General features: G+C 38.2%; 1 protein-coding gene across 3 annotated transcripts in view; it reads left to right on the top strand.

Moving 5' to 3' along the window:
• LOC115211099 overlaps window positions 1-17019 on the top strand; it is a 54799-nt gene that overhangs the window by 37295 nt on the left and 485 nt on the right. The gene's annotated exons all lie outside the window — the stretch shown is intronic.

Raw genomic sequence — 17019 nt, 5'->3', positions numbered from 1 at the left:
AGAGAAGAGAGTATGGAAGAGTTCAGAGTTGCAAATGTTACAAAATCCTTTGCCCCTTATCATAAGGGAAAGATATGGACATGATGAACCAATCTAACTTAAAATCCTTATTGTTGTCTTTATATATATATATATATGTGTGTTTTGTCTGTATTTGTCCCCCACCACTGCATGGCAACCGATGTTGGTATGTTTACGTCCATATAACATAGTGGTTTGGCAATAGAGAATGATAGAATAAATATGAGGCTTGAAAAAATTTAAATACAGAAATATAGTAAAACCTTATACTGAAGGTTGCAGCTATTATTACAACATTTTTTTCTGCTTGAACTTCGTAATTTTGCATTGAAGTAACTGCTAAAGCAGAGAAATGGGTGTGAGAAAATAATAGCCCTGTTATGCATGACTGGTTATCTAGGAGCTGCCATATTGCATAACTTTCTCAGTGATTAAGTAATGTTAAAGAAAAATAATGTATCGTCTTTTATTCTATTTCAGTCTTTGGACTGTGGCCATGCTGGGGCCACTGCCTTAAAGGGTTTAGTTGAACAAATCAACTCCAGTATATATATATATATATATATATATATATATATATATATATATACTAGCAGTATCGCCCAGCATTGCTTGGGTTTGTTTCAACCCTTTAGAAATGGAATTTTTGAAAAGTAAAAATTTTGCATTATGTAGCTTGTTATTCTCTTTAAGGGAACATTTTTCTGGTTGAAATACACTGAAAAATGGCAACACAGCAGTCAAAAAATTGTAAAAACTAGGGATTTTCATAGAAAAAAAAGCACCTTTTTGATGTAAATAATTTTTGATCCTAACATGGTCTGATTTGAATTTTTTCTTCTATGGAAGGAAGAGCAAGCCTTCTTCTATCATACTCTCAATTTTGGTTAACTTGCACCTCAGGGTCTCGGAGGAGATAGTGTTAGTTGAAGGCTACCAAACCTGCCATACACAGACAACTTCAGCTTTATATATATATATATAAGTCTGGTACTTATTTTATTGACCTCTTTTGCTGAACTACTAAGTTACAAATACTTAGACTAACAATTGTTGTCAGAAGATGGTGGGGGTCAAGCCCTACAGAAAGACCACACACACACACACACACATATATGACTGACTTCTATACAGTTTTTCTTTACCAAGTTCACTCACGAGGCATTGGTCATCTTGTGGCTAAAGTAGAAGACATTTACCTGAGGGGCCAAGCAGTGAGACTGGACCTCAGACCACAGGGTTGTGAAGCAAATTCCTTGACCACACAGCCATGCTAAAATATGACAGTTTATTCCTGTTGTCTCCTTTCAGTAGTTGTTACTCTTTTGTACATCAAGCATTGTTTTGTTACCCCCCTGTGTCTCATTTTCTTTAGCTTCGTTCAGCATCCACTTTTCCTTGCTGCTATGGATTGGATAGTTTATATCCCTGTAACTTAGCAGTTCAGTTAAGAAATAGATAGAATATGTACCAGACAAAAAAAAAATCAGAACATAAATTCAAGGTTGATTTGTGCAACTAAAATCTTTGAGGCAGTGCCTCAGCATGGCCATAGTCCAATGACTGAAATTAGTGACAGATAAGATAAACATAGCTACTGCCGCCTTCTTCCACATTGCTATAGCCTGACATAAAAAATGTTAAAAAAAATGAAAAGAGGAAATCTGACTAACCTTTTATAATGTTGATAAGACATGTCTTATGTATGCACATTACTTGTGTATGTGGGTGTGTATATGTGTGTGTGTGTATATATATATATCACCGTGATCACCGTGACCGACCAGGCTATCAGATGTTGCTACACATCGCTGGTCACACTGCACTTCGCATTGGTTTTAGCCTTCAAATAACGCCACCCTGCTGAATAAGCGAGCAGGCCAACAGAAGAAAGAGTGAGAGAAAGTTGTGGCGAAAGAATACAGCAGGGATTGCCAATGGAGCCTCGTGGAGCTTTAGATGTTTTTGCTCAATAAACACTCACAACGCTCGGTCTGGGAATTGAAACCTCGATCCTGTGACCGCTAGTCCACTGCCCTGACCATTGGGCCTCCATGTATATATATATATATATATATATATATATGAAGAAAATGGAGAGTTAATAGTTATCTATTAATAAATAGATAATCATTTCTTCCTACGGCTGTTTTCATTTATATACATTGAATAAATTACAAATTTATGCATTAAATTTGCATTTATGAGTTATGAGTAAAATATCTTCAGGGAAAAGTTGTACATTAAAAAATTACATGTTGACTTCTCTGTTCATTCCCAAAGATATAAAGGTATAGAACCAGTGTTTTCTTGAATGCAATCATTCTGTTACGAGGTTAATATATCCTCTAATTAAATTATATATACATACAAGATTTCAAGAGCCCACTGTTTTTTAATATTCTTCCAAAGAGTCTGAGGAACTTGCACAAAGTAGATGTAGGGATTTTTAAATCAAAGCTGGACCTCTTCCTGTCGAGAGTCCCAGATGAACCTACCTCACGGCAAGAGGTGCAAATGAGGTTAGCTATATCAAATTCCATGCTTCACCAAGTGCCACATATTAGTGGAGACTTTTAGTAGTAACAGTGTAGCAAAACAGCGGTGCATCAGCATGGCCACAGCTCTGAGCTGAAACTAGAGAAAAAAAAATACATGATTAGCCAAAAGTTAAGTGTTGGAGGCAATTCAGTTTGTGGCTTTGTATTTTTATTATAAGTCATCTGTTAAATTTAAAATGTTCTAGAGAATTGCTAAAGGTTAAGACCATTTTCTTTTTGATGGTTCAAAGGGCTGAGTGGGATTAGAAGTATAAGGCCAGTGACTTTATGCAAACAAATAAGGGTCCTTGTTAGAAGGACAGAAGCAGAAGGACAACTATTATGGGATTCTTTTGCTTTGGGGCTGTTGCTTGGGATGAACATGGTGGCTGCGTGAGTTCAGGAAATTTGCCGTTAGGTTCTGGCCAGAGGTTAAGCAGGTAGGGCTCCCACAGATATATATCCTTTCTGGAAAGGATTGACTGAACCTGGAACTATGTGACTATGAAGCAAGCTTCTTACCACACAGCCATGCCTACACCTACATATGTCAATCCATATTTAAAATCTGCCATTGTAAAATATATTATTTTAAATGTAATATGCTTGACAAACATTTGTTCAGGTTATAATCTACAGCTGGATCATTGTAAACTTCATCGACCCTGTTGGAAAGATATTATTTATTAGAATCAAACAAATGCATCCTGGTGCAATTGAGTTAATGGGACATAAAAACAGTCACATATGGACATTGTAAATATGTGAATTGTACCCTTGTGTGTCATGAAATGAAAGCATTATCAATAAAAAGCCAGCTGTATTATTAAACATTTGGATGTCTGGGGAGAAGAAAATAGCTGCCAACTGTTATAACTCTGGCAGTCCCCAGCATCTGTTTGTAGCAGGAGAAGGCTCCTGTGTGATATTGTGTGGCTGTGTAGCTTAGAAGCTCACTTTGTAGCCATTTGGTTTTGGGTTCATTTCCACTGTGTGGTACCTTGGGCAAGAGTCTTTTACTGTAATCTTGGGCTGACTAATGAATGATACACGAATTTGATTGATAGGAAGATGTTTGTGTGTAGGTGTGTGTATGTCTGTCCATCTATCTATCTATCTCTTTTTCTTTCTTTCTCTCTTTTTCTCTATCTCTTTCTTTCTTTCTCTCTTTCTTTCTTTCACTCTCTTTCTTTCTTTCACTCTCTCTCTTTCTCTCTTTCTTTCTTTTGAAATGTGTGTGTGTCTGTGTGTATCTATCTATCTATAACTCTCTCTTTATCTCTCTCTCTCTCTATAAATATATATGTGTATGTTTCTTCCTTACTGCTTGACAACTGGCATTGGTTTTTTTTACAGCTGTGTAACTTAGCAACTCAGCAAAAGAGTCCAATAAAAAAACGTACCAAGCTTATAATCAATAGTAATAAATAAATACAGGGATAGATAGATATCCTTAAAGGTAATGTCCCATCATGGACGCTGTCCAATGATTAAAACAAGTAAAAGTATAGTTGTAGAAACATAAATGAAATCTGTAATCTCTAACGATTTTTAATTACGTGGCCGATGCCAGCACTGCCTTGACTGGCTTCTGTGCTGGTGGTACGTAAAAAGCACCAACCAATTGTGGCTGTTGCCAGCTTCCCCTGGCACCTGTGCCGGTGGCATGTAAAAAGCACCCACTACACTCACGGAGTGGTTGGCGTTAGGAAGGACATTCAGCCGTAGAAACACTGCCAGATCAGACTGGAGCCTGGTGCAGCCCCCTGGCTTCCCAGACCCCGGTCGAACCATCCAACCCATGCTAGCATGGAAAATGGACGTTAGACGATGATGATGATGATGACGACAATGAGGACAACTACTACTACTACTACTACTACTACTACTACTACTACTAATAATAATAATAATAATAATAATAATGATGATAATAAAAATAATGATGATAATAAAAATAATGATGATAATAATGATAATTAAGTGTATGCAGTTCACTTTTATAGTCAGTCTCAAAGTAACTTTTGCAGAATAACTTTCAGGGCTTAAGAAACCCTGGAAATGGCTTTCTGCTAAGGGCAGACTTTGTTGTATTGGAAAGTTGGAAAGAAATTCTATAAAAGACGTCTAGGATACTTGTAGGTATAGGACCTTCTTTTTATTAAGTTCTATGGAAGGATTATTATATTTGTGGTATTAAGGTGAAGGAGTGCCCCCTATTGTCACAAGACAATAGGGGGATTCTTTCACCTTCATATTGTAGCTACCAATAATACATGTGTAAAACTTTACATAAAGAAAAGGCCAGCCCTTGTTTAGTAACAACTGATTGACCTTTGTTAGGATTTCTTTCTAGAAAAATGAAATCTGTCCTCAGAAGACAACCTCTCTGTTCTTTGTTCTTCTTCTTGACTTGTCTTGAAACGGTATTCACCCGGGGGTGGGTTGAGCTGGCTTCATTCATCCTCAATGCTGCATCTCCCACAAGCACCAACCAGACCTAGCGATTTGAGGCTAACCATTCCTTATTCTTTGTTACCAGTTCTTTGTGAGACTGAGAAAGAAAAACTGTGTTGACCCTTTAGCATTCAGATTATTCTGTTGAGCATAATGCTTATTTATTCAAATTGATCTGAATTAATCATGCTTCATCTAGATTTTAGTGATGAGATAGTATATTTTTAGAATGACATTGTATGGTAGGTGTGAGAAGCTGAATACGGTCAGTTTGTACATAGAACAAGTAGAATATTTAGATCTGATATGGCTTGTTTAATTGCTTTCTTTCTTCTTTATGCCTTTAACCCTCCAACGCGGAGTATAGGCCACTTATAGTTGAATTCCATGTCGCATAATTTTTGGCTTCTGTACTTATACTCTGCCATGAATGTCCCCGCATGTAGAGACATCCTATTTGCCGCAGATTGTCCGCAGACACAGGGAAAGAACAACCGAGGAGCCACCGGTTGCGGAAACAGACACTCCAAGGATTTTCATGGGTTGTGGCCCTAATACCACTCGGTGTCAGACCAATCCGCCTTGGGTGGCTCTACCAGGAATTGAAGTTCCCGACGGCATAGTTCTGACACTACCCATTGCCAGCGTCCCCACCACGGTGAGGAGGTGATGGACTTAACTGTTGTTTGCCATGTCTCAGCCCCATACAATAACACTGCTTTTATGTTAGTGTTAAAAATTCTTATTTTGTTCTTTATTGAAATTACACTTGCACTCCATACTTTCTTTAACAGGTAAAAAGCGGTCCTTGCCTTACTTATTCTCGTCTTAATATCTTCGTCAGTGCCACCTGAAAACGTTATCTCACTACCTAAATATTGTTTAATTGCCAAAGGGTTAAATACAGAATATAAAGAATACCATGGTATATTATCATAAAAAAAATTGGGGCTGAACAAGTTGAATGTACAATGTGATCATTCTTCAAATACTTACAGTTAATCCCTTATATTCGTTCCTTTGGAGGTGAATTATATTAAACTGGTATTCTTGTATCTCTTATTATAAAAGGCAGATTTTATCTGCCTCCCTTTGGGAGTTATACAAATCTACAATATAGGATTTCTTCAATTACAATTTACCTAGCATTTTTAAGAGTACAATGCATCGCGTCATGCCAGGTCCAGTTTTTTAAATTTAAACTCCAATTAAGCAAAATTTACAGAAAACTCACATTCTGGTGTGTGTGTCAAATGCTCTTCTTAATGTGGTTTACACCACACGCAAACGCACACACACAGTGTGCTACGAATAAAGTGAAACTAATTCAGTGTGTTGACAGGTAGACAATAGAATGCGATGACGACTATGACACTGATAGATACATGAGTAAAATGTATGGGAAGCTAACAGATAAAAGTGAGTGAAAATGTTCTTGGAAGAGAGTAAATAGCCAGGGAGAGTGATTTGAGGAAGACTTTACATTAAATAACCGTAGTGGCTTGTGTTAGTAATAAAGTAAACATACACTCTACATACATACATACATACATACATACATACATACACACACATACACACACACATACATACACACACACATACATACATACACACATATATACATACATACATATACATACATACATACATATACATACATACATACACACACACACATACACACACACACAGTATTGAAGCTTGAGAACAATCAGATACATTTGCAACACATCTGTTGAAAATATTATTGTTCACACACATACATATACATATATACATACAGACAGACAGACAGATAGACACACACACACACATGATCCAGCATGGCCACAACCTCAAAGCTGAAACGTATAAAACAATAACAGAATATAAATGTGTGCATGTGTGCGAGAGAGAGAGCGTGTGTGTATATGTATGTATGTATGTATATATATATAATAATGCGGTTTTTTCAACAGCTTCAACTAAATGTCAGAGGGGAATGGGATAAACTACTTATATTAACTTGCTATAAAAGCAGGTAGTAATTTTATCTTGTCCTTATTCATAGTGCAAGTTTTGAAGAGTGCATTTCGATTTTAACAGCTATTTTTTTCAAAGCTATATTGGAAGTAACAAAGGAGCATATTTGGCATATTTTGCTTTATGAGTTCAATAAAGACAACAACGCAACGGAAAGTACAAGAAATATTAATGCAGTATATGGGGATTGGACAATAAGCATAAGGCAGTGTCAATGGTGGTTCCAGAAATTCCGAGCCATAAACTACAGCCTAGAAGACGAGCCTCATCCTGAAAGATCTGTAGAACTCGACAAGGACATCCTGAAAACCCTGGTGGAACAAAATCTCATCGTAACTATTGAGGAACTAGCAGAGAAGCTTGGATTTGGTCATTCAACCATTCATTGACACCTGTGTGCTATCGGAAAAGTCAGCAAATTGGGTCAATGGGTTCCTCACGAACTTTCCGAGTCTAATTGCATGCAGAGAGTGAATGTATGCTTTTCTTTGCTGTCACATCTCACCACTACTGCGCTATGTATATCTATATATATAAAACTGTAGTTGTGTGAGTGTCTGTCCCCTTCGATTTACATTCCTAACTACTCCCACATTTTGCGGTGCAGTTTAACCAAATTCGGGTAGCTTATAGTCGTGATTCATATCGAGCCCGTCTGAGTATTAGCGCGCGTCTACGATGAGTCTACGATTTAAAAAATAATTTAACATAATTTTTTATTCCATTTTAATGCATAATTTTTCGTGTGTCGATGGCGGCGGAGTTGGCGTCCACGCTCACACCTGCACCTGTGGGGAAGGGAGTGTAAGGAAATCAACGTCGTAATGCGTTGTCAAGGAGACAGCGTTCTTTTAGAACAACGACTTCATGGCTTGAAGACACCAAAACAGAAATGGCTAAGAAAGCGTCTACATGAGTCTACGATTTAAAAAAAAATTTACCATCGTTTTTTTTTCCATTTTAATGCATTTTTTCGCCAATATATAAGGGAAGTAACTCTCTAAAAATGTCTACGATGAGTCAACGATTTAAAAAAAAAATCTACCATCATATTTTTTCCATTTTTAATGCATTTTTTGCTATTTTTTGGCTATAACTCTCTAAAAATGCTTATATAGTTATTTCCCTTACAAACCCGAGCAACGCCGGGCGATACTGCTAGTAGGAATATAAAATGACAATTACTCTCATAATGGTAATGATGTACACATTCTATAAAAGACTAACAGGATGGTAGTAGATATAGGACATTCTATGGAAGGATTCTTATATTTATTATATATGTATTTTTGTGTGTATTTTATTTAAAATGTACATTTAAGAGATAAGTTATGATCGGTTTCTTAAATCTTACAGCAGTGTGAACTTATATGTGGTTTTGGTAATGGCCACGCCCAAATGGTGTTTTTACATGTCACCTGCACAGGAGCCAGTCCAGCAGCACTGGCAACGCCCTCATTCAAATGTTGTTTTTCATGTACCACCAGCACAAGTGCTAGTAAAGCGATGCTGGTAACGATCACACTTGAATGGTGCTTTTTACATTCCACCAGCATGGGGGCCAGTCAGCAGCCCTGGCGACGATCACACTTGGATGGTGCTCTTAGTGCTCCATCAGCACGGATTGGCAGTCATATGGTGCTGTCATATATATATATACTCACATGTGCACACAAATATAGAAAAGTGTGCGAGGTGGTGAAGCATGACCTTCGAACTTTGGGACTCACAATGACAGGAGACCGGGACCTTTGGAGATATGCTGTGATTGAGAAGACCCAGCAACTAAAGTGAGATTGCAGCCACACATGTCCGGCCCTTTTAAGCACACCCCTGATGTGTCGGGCAATATGATATGCTTGAGAAGACCTGTTGAGTCAAAACCAATATCATAGCTGTGGCCAGTGTCCTCTGACTGGCTCCTGTGCCATTTGCACGTAAAAAGCACCAACCAATTGTGGCCATTGCCAGTACCCCCAGACTAGCTCCTGCACCGGTGGCACATAAAAAGCACTCACTACACTCTCAGAATGGTTGGCATTAGGAAGGGTGTCCGGCTGTAGAAACATTGTCAGATCAGATTGGAGCCCGGTGCAGCTGCTGGCTCTCCAGACCTCAAACTGTCCAATCCATGCCAGCATGGAAAACGGATGTTAAACGATGATGACGATGACATAATATTTTTTTCCTCCGTCTTACCTTCTTTGGATCTTTCGTTTTCCTATGTTTCTGACGAAGAGCTCTGCTTGAAACGTTAAACCCTCCTTCTTTCCTGAGCATCCAATAACACTATACTTGTTCCATGTCCTCGCGTTGTTGTGTTTTCTCTTTGTGTTTTCATGCTTGGATTAACTATATATATATCATCATCATCATCATCGTTTAGCGTCCGTTTTCCATGCTAGCATGGGTTGGACGGTTCTACTGGGATCTGTGAAGCCAGAAGGCTTCATCAGGCCCAGTCAAATCTGGCAGTGTTTCTACGGCTGGATGCCCTTCCTAACGCCAACCACTCCGTGAGTGTAGTGGGTGCTTTTTATGTGCCACCCGCACAGGTGCCAGACAGAGCTGGCAAACGGCCACGAACGGATGGTGCTTTTTATGTGCCATATATATATATATATATATGTATCACTGTTTTATTGTCTACTTTTCTGTGCAAGCATAGATCAGACAAAATTTGTGAAGGCTGATATTTATAGTTGGCTGCTCTACAGTCCTCATCTTGTTTGTTATTAACAACAAACAAGATGAAGACAAATATCCGTCAAATGTAAATAATGTACAGTAAGCATTTGTTCACTAACACATGTAGACCAATGACTAATTGATGTCATATGATACGGCTATTATGAGATTGCAGGTTAAGACTATCCACAAATAGCAATACAGTTGTAAACATGTGTTGTCCGACTGGTACACTACTTTAAATGTTCACTTTCTTTGTGGACAGATCTTATATGTTAGTGCAAAAGAATTGTGATAGGAAATTTTTTGTTAATTAGCCATACATAAGAGAATTTTAAAATGTCTCATAGATAAGAAGATAAGAGCAAACATTTGACATTGGCGTATTTTGTATGTCACATGTGGATAATTTCACTACAGTAAAAGTCAATCAGTTCAAAACGTGTTTAACAAAAGCACTCAGAGAGCACAAACCTTTGTCAAGGCAACATCAACATCCTCCTAACAATTAGTCAGAGATGATTTTTAAAATGAGAATATCTGAAATAAACTCAACTGTTCCCACAGATGAGAATTCAAAAAAATGAACCTGACCTCTCTCAAATATTAATTATTCTATCAGTCTCTTTTGTTAGACCACTAAGTTACAGGGACGTAAACACACCAATGCTGGTTGTCAGTTGGTAGTGGTATACACACACACATTCACATGTGCATGCACACACATGCACACCTACACATACACTGACATACATACACACAATGGGCTTCTTTCAGTTTCCATCTACCAAATCCACTCACAAGGCTTTAGTAAAAAAAACAGAAAAATCATCCAGAATCCTTGTCCGGTAACAGATCGATCCCAAAATCTAATGAGTTCGTGCCAGTCATGAGGCCAAACATCCCTGAAAGTTTCACCCGAATCCATCCAGCGGTTCTTGAGATATCTTGTCCACGGACAAACAAACAAACATAACTGAAAACAATACCCCTGCTTTCACTAAGGCAGAAGTAATAATTTTCACAAGCTGATTGAAGAGTTCTCATCATCTTCTTAATGCCTATCTGTCGAATGTAAATAATGTACATAATTCCTCATCTCTTAAATATAGAATTGAAGAGTTTAGTCAAACAAACCACCTCACTACTTATTTTTTTAATGCTTGATACTTATTGATTGGTTTCACTGAACTACTAGGTTATGGGGATGTAAGCAAACCAACACTGGTTGTCGAGTGATGGTGGTGGACACAGACACACACACACACATATATATGAGTTATCATGCAGTTTTGTCCACTAAATTCACTCACAAAGCAGAAGTTGAACCTAGAGTTGTAGTTGAAGATATATGCCCAAAGTGCTCTACAGGAGGTTGGAAACCCCCTTCGGTCATGAATGACCATGGGGTTGCATCTAGAAAGTTACCCTCCCAGACACAAATCCGGGCAAGCTTGTTTATGGAAGACCAGCAGTTTGCCCATGCATACCAGCCACCCCTCTCCACGCTACTGATGTTATCCAACGGAAGGACAAAGGCTGATAGAGCTTGGTACCAGTGACATCACAACTCATTTCTACAGCTGAGTGAACTGGAGCAACGTGAAATAAAATGTCTTGCTCAAGAACACAACACACAGCCTGGTCCGGGATTCGAATTCACAACCTCACGGTCGTAAGATTGATGCTCTAACCACTGAGCCATGTGCCTTCACTGTACAGGAGGACTGAACCTCAAACTGTGTGCTTGCAAAGTGAGCCTCTTAACCAAGTGTAAACTTCTTGTATCATGTCGAGTCAAACTGTCCTGTTAAAACTGATTGTGTGTGAGCTCTCTACTGGAATTAGGAGTGACTTTATGGCAGGGCCGCATGACTAGTCAAACTGCACCAAGGTCCTGTACACACACACACGTACACACGTCCTGTTGGTTGTTATAATTTTTATGACTATTCAGTTATGCTGGATTTTAAATGCTTTCTGCAGTAATTTTTCTTCTGGTCAGCACTTATTTCATATTTGAGAAAGAAGAAAGAAACTATATAATGAAAATATTTTTCTTAAGTGTATAAAGTGGATTGGTTGGTTCCCACTATGACTCATCCTGCTGTAACCTACTTCTGATAGCTTACTAATTTACTCCATGGTTCAGGACTCTACTTGATATTTTTATCAGAAATATGCAATTATTGTAAGGTAGATAACTCTCTGTTGTTGTCTGTAAGAGAGGCTACTCTAGAATTTGAAGCAGAATGACTAGAAGTTTGAAGTTCTTTGTAATTTTTTAAAAAACGCAAAAAAGAAAAGGTTATTTGGTGCATTTTTAGATGACGCTTGAGGTGTCACGCAGTGGAACTGAACTTGAAACCTTATAGTAAGGAAGCAAACTTCTTACTCACTCAGCCACACCTGAAATTAATTTGCAGTCATGAATCAAGCTGGCATAAACAGTTTAAAATGTGGCACCTTGGAGCATATGGCATATTGGTTAAGAGCACGGGCTACTAACCCCAAGATTCCGAGTTCGATTCCAGGCAGTGACCTGAATAATAATAATATGGCACTTGTGCAGGTGACATGTAAAAAAAACACGATCTTTTCGTGGCTGTTGCCAGTACCGACTAACTGGCCCTTGTGCCGGTGGCACGCAGAAAGCCCCCACTACACTCTTGGAGTGGTGGCGTTAAGAAGGGCATCCAGCTGTAGAGACTCTGCCAGATCAAGATTGGAGCCTGGTGTAGCCATCTGGTTCGCCAGTCCTCAGTCAAATCGTCCAACCCATTCTAGCATGGAAAGCAGACGTTAAACGATGATAATGATGAATAATAACAACAACAACAGCAAAAAATACCTTAGGAATGAGAACCCAGGTTCAAAATTTCCCCAAGACACCTGATGAAAGCTGGAGGGTATATCAGCCGAAAGGTTGTGTTAACAACAAACAAGATGACAAATATCTGTAAAATGTAAATAATGTACATAATTCCTCATCTCTTAAATATAGAACTGTAGTATTTTGTCTGTCTTTATGTTCTGAGTTCAAATTCTTCTGAAGTTGACTTTGCCTTTTATCCTTTTGGGGCCAATGAATTAAGTGTCAGTTGCATACTAGGGTTGATCTAAATGCCGCAAAAAAAATTTTGGGCCTTGTGTCTTGGGTAGAAAAAGAATATGCCATGCTTGAAAAGACCCATCAAGCCATATGAAATCATACTTGTGGCAGATACTGGTGTTCTGCAACTGGTACCTATGTTGGTGGCATGTAAATGCACCCATTGCAAGCTTGGAATGGTTGGTGTTAGGAAGGGCATCCAGTTGTAGACACCAAACCAAATCAGTTTGGAGTCTGGTGCAGCCCCTCAGCTTTCCAGTCCTGGTCAAACCATCCAACCCATGCTAGCATGGACAATAGACATTAAATAATGATGGTGTATATATATATGTATATATACACCATCATTATTTAATGTGTGTATATATATATATATATATATATATGAGCAAAATGCCCCCCCCCCGTCCAATGGACGGTGCTGAATCATATCTGCTGAATAAAAAGCAATCAGTGTTTTCTTTTCATTAAAAAATAATTAAGCATGCCTTTATTTCAATAAAAGTTTTGGTTTTGTTAAACGAAGTTAAAGCAAAAAAAAAAAAAACTTCTTGAGAAACCAAATAGTCTTTCCTTCCTTCATGCCAAGTTTGAAGAAAATATCTCTTTTGCATCTTACCTTTTTGGTTTCTTAAACATACTGCATTTTGTGGCATTATTTCAAGCCAGCCGGCTTTTTTTTTGTGCAAAAAAAAATGCACGTGCATTTTTCTCTTGTACTCATAGTATTGATCGCAACAGCTGATGTACTTGCACGTACAAATGCACGTTCTCACAGCTTTATCAATTCTCACCTAGTATCAATTTTTGTAATTTTTTCAAGACTTATACAAGCCTTCATAACGTTGGTATGTACATATCAAATTTGAACGCAATCAGATGGAGGATGTCCGAGATCCTAGAAGACACACACACACACACAGACAGAACGGATTTTATATAATAGATATATATATATATATATATATGTATGCCAACATGAAAAATGGGTGCTAAATGGTGATGATGACATGAGTTTCCCACAGTTTTCCTCTACCAAATGTACTCACAAGGCATCAGTTGGTTCATAGTTATAGTAGAAGCCACTTGCCTAAAGTGCCATACAGTGAGATGGAACCCAAAACTATGTTGTTGCAAAGTGAGTTACTTAACCATAGAGCCATGCTTGCAGACCAAAATCTGACGAGAGGAAAGTCAGTTTTGACTATTTGACTCGCAGACCTACTACAGTCTCTTACAGCACAAATATGTTATCTTGCCTCTTTTAGCCTTTTAACCAAGACTATAATGGTCTCTTCTGTTTTGTCTGGGGAGTCATTTTCTTTTTGTGCCTTATAATTTAACACACTGGTAAAACTTCCACTTATTTCTTATTTTTATTCTCCTAAAATTTTCGTTGCGTCTTGCAACCTTTTCAATAGTCTTTGACTCTTACATAATAAGGCACAAAAAGAAAATGGCTCTCCCCAGACACAACAGAATATGCTTCAACACATGAAATCACATAAAGAATCTTGGAAACCAAATCCAAAACGAAATCTAATGGCCTCTGTTATTTGGATGCTGGCTGTTCTTGAATCTCCTCTACTTGTCATCTCTCACCCTGGTATCCTAGTTCTTCCTCCCCAGAAGATATGATCCCAGCTCGTACTTTCCTACAGATGTGGACTGTGAATATTTATAGCATCAAGCCCATAGGTCATAGAGGATCTGCAAAGGTCATGGCCACTGCTCCTCCTTCCAAACCCAGAAGTAATAAAAACAAAAAAAAAGCTAAATTATCTTTTGTCTGGTTTCAGTCATTAGACTGTGACCATGCTGAGGCATCATATTCAAATAATTTTGAATGAAACAACTCCAGTACTTTTATTTTTTTAAGCCTGGTTCTTATACTGACCTCTTTTGCTGAACAAACACAGATGTGGAACAAACACAGATACAAACACACACATATACACATGATGGGCTTCTATCAGATTCATTCATAAGGCTTTGGCCAGTCCAAGGCCATAGCAGTTGCACATACCCAAGGAGCTACCCTGTAGGACTGAACACAGAACCATTTGGGTTATTTGATGACCTCACAAGTACCAGTGGCACTGAAAATAGCACCGTACACACTGTAAAACAGTTGGTGTTAGAAAGGGCATCCAGCTTTAGAAACCACGGGTAAGGCAACATTGAAGTTTAGTGTAGCTCTGTGGCTTGTAAGATCCTGTCAAACACTCCAACCCATGCCAGCATAGAAAACAGACGTTAATTGACAACATGCTCTCCGTTCTGCACTGTTAGGTCAATGAACGATCTCTGCTGCCTTCTTTCCTTAGTTGTCTGTGCTTCCTATGAAATTATTATTTGTCTATACAAAGTTTGTATCTCTATTACTTTCTTTTGGGCTTTTTTTTTACAGGACACATTCTTGTTGGCTAAACTCAAGCAACTTCATCAAACAATTCAAAACATTAAGAACCAACATAAATACCACAAAGAACCCCCCTCCCCCAGCTTGTGCCTACACATACATTTTACAACCAGCTCTCTCTCTCTCTTCTCAATTCATTTGATTCCCCATGAAGCTATGGGGTGCCTACAAGAGATCTCCACATTCCTTTATTAACACCCTCTGACCAAAAATGCTGTCTTTGTTTACAATCTTTGGGAAGCAAAAATGTCACAAAGTTTCAACTTTTGGTGTGTGAAAAACCAGTGGAATAAAAAAAAAAATACCTTACTTGGAATACATGTGAAGGTTGGTGACAGGAAGAACATCCAGCTATTGGAAATTTCCTCAGTGAGCCTTATGTGACTCATGCTGGCATGAAAGAAATGGACATAAAACCAAGCAAATTAAATTTCATCATCATCATCATCATTTAACATCTCTTTTCCATGCTATTATGGGTTGGACGGTTCGACCGGGGTCTGGGAAGCCAGGAGGCTGTACCAGACTCCAGTCTGATATGGCAGTGTTTCTACAGCTGGATGCCCTTCCTAACGCCAACCACTCCGTGAGTGTAGTGGGTGATTTTTATGTGCTACCAGCACAGGGGCCAGAGGAAGCTGGAAACGGCTAATTTGGTTGGTGCTTTTTACGTGCCACTGGCATGGAAGCCAGGCAAGGCAGTGCTGGCATCGGCCATGTTCGGATGGTGCTTTTTACATGCCACCGGCACGGGTATCACAACTACAATTTCCGTTTGATTTTTATTCTGTTGTTGGTGTACTTGACTCAATAGGTCTCCTTAAGCACAGCATGAATACAAATTTATTTCATGAGAGTTAATGCATTGTGGCAGTGATTCCACTTTTGGTAAAGGCCTTCATTTTAATTAGAGCAGAGAACAGGCTGCTCATGCTACCATCTGCTCATCATGGTTTTAACATTCACTTTTCCATATTATCATGGATTAGACGGAATTTGTTGAGGCAGATTTTCTATGACCAGATGCACTTCCTGTCATCAATTCTCACCTGTTTTCAAGTAAGGTAATATCTTCCCCACAACCAGACATGTCTTTCATAGAAGATTGGAAACAAAGGACCTTGCTTCATTTACAACTACCAAGGAGACAGTACCACACACAAACACATAATTTTAACTCTATCTGCATGTATACTACAACTAGAATTTGGAGTGCTCTGTTTGTCTTGAGTCAGAATCTACCAAATACTTTCAAAAGGCTTTGGTCGTGTCTGGGCTATAGTAGAAAACACTTGCCCAAATTGCGATGTGAGTGAAACTGAAACCAAAGACTAAATGGTTGGGAAGCAAACTTTTACCATGCAGCTATGCTTGCTTCATTGCTTAAATAAAACACTGATGTTTAATTCATTTTGTATGCAAAATCTAAACCTAAGAATAAAGCTTTAATAGCAGACAACTTGAAACAAACAGAAAATTTGGTGGTGTTTATAAATTACAAAAAACTACAATTAAAACAAAAAACACAAATCTTCAAGTTGCAATATTTAGTTCTGAAGTGGTCGTTGATAACAATGAGTAAAGAGATTCATGCTAATTCTTAGTGATTTCTTTGGTAAGAAGTGTGCTATTGTTGTGCCTACTTATCAGTAATTATCCAGAATAGCAAGAACAGAATTGATTTGTATTCAAAGATTTCTAAATTTACTAGTGAGTCTTCACAATTTATTTAAATGAATTTTTTTTCTTTTATT

This window comes from Octopus sinensis, linkage group LG4 (assembly GCF_006345805.1).
Source record: "Octopus sinensis linkage group LG4, ASM634580v1, whole genome shotgun sequence".
In the NCBI taxonomy this organism is placed as follows: Eukaryota; Metazoa; Mollusca; class Cephalopoda; order Octopoda; family Octopodidae; genus Octopus; species Octopus sinensis.
The sequence above is the reverse complement of the archived record's forward strand: the minus strand, read 5'-3'. Positions and strand labels throughout refer to the sequence as shown.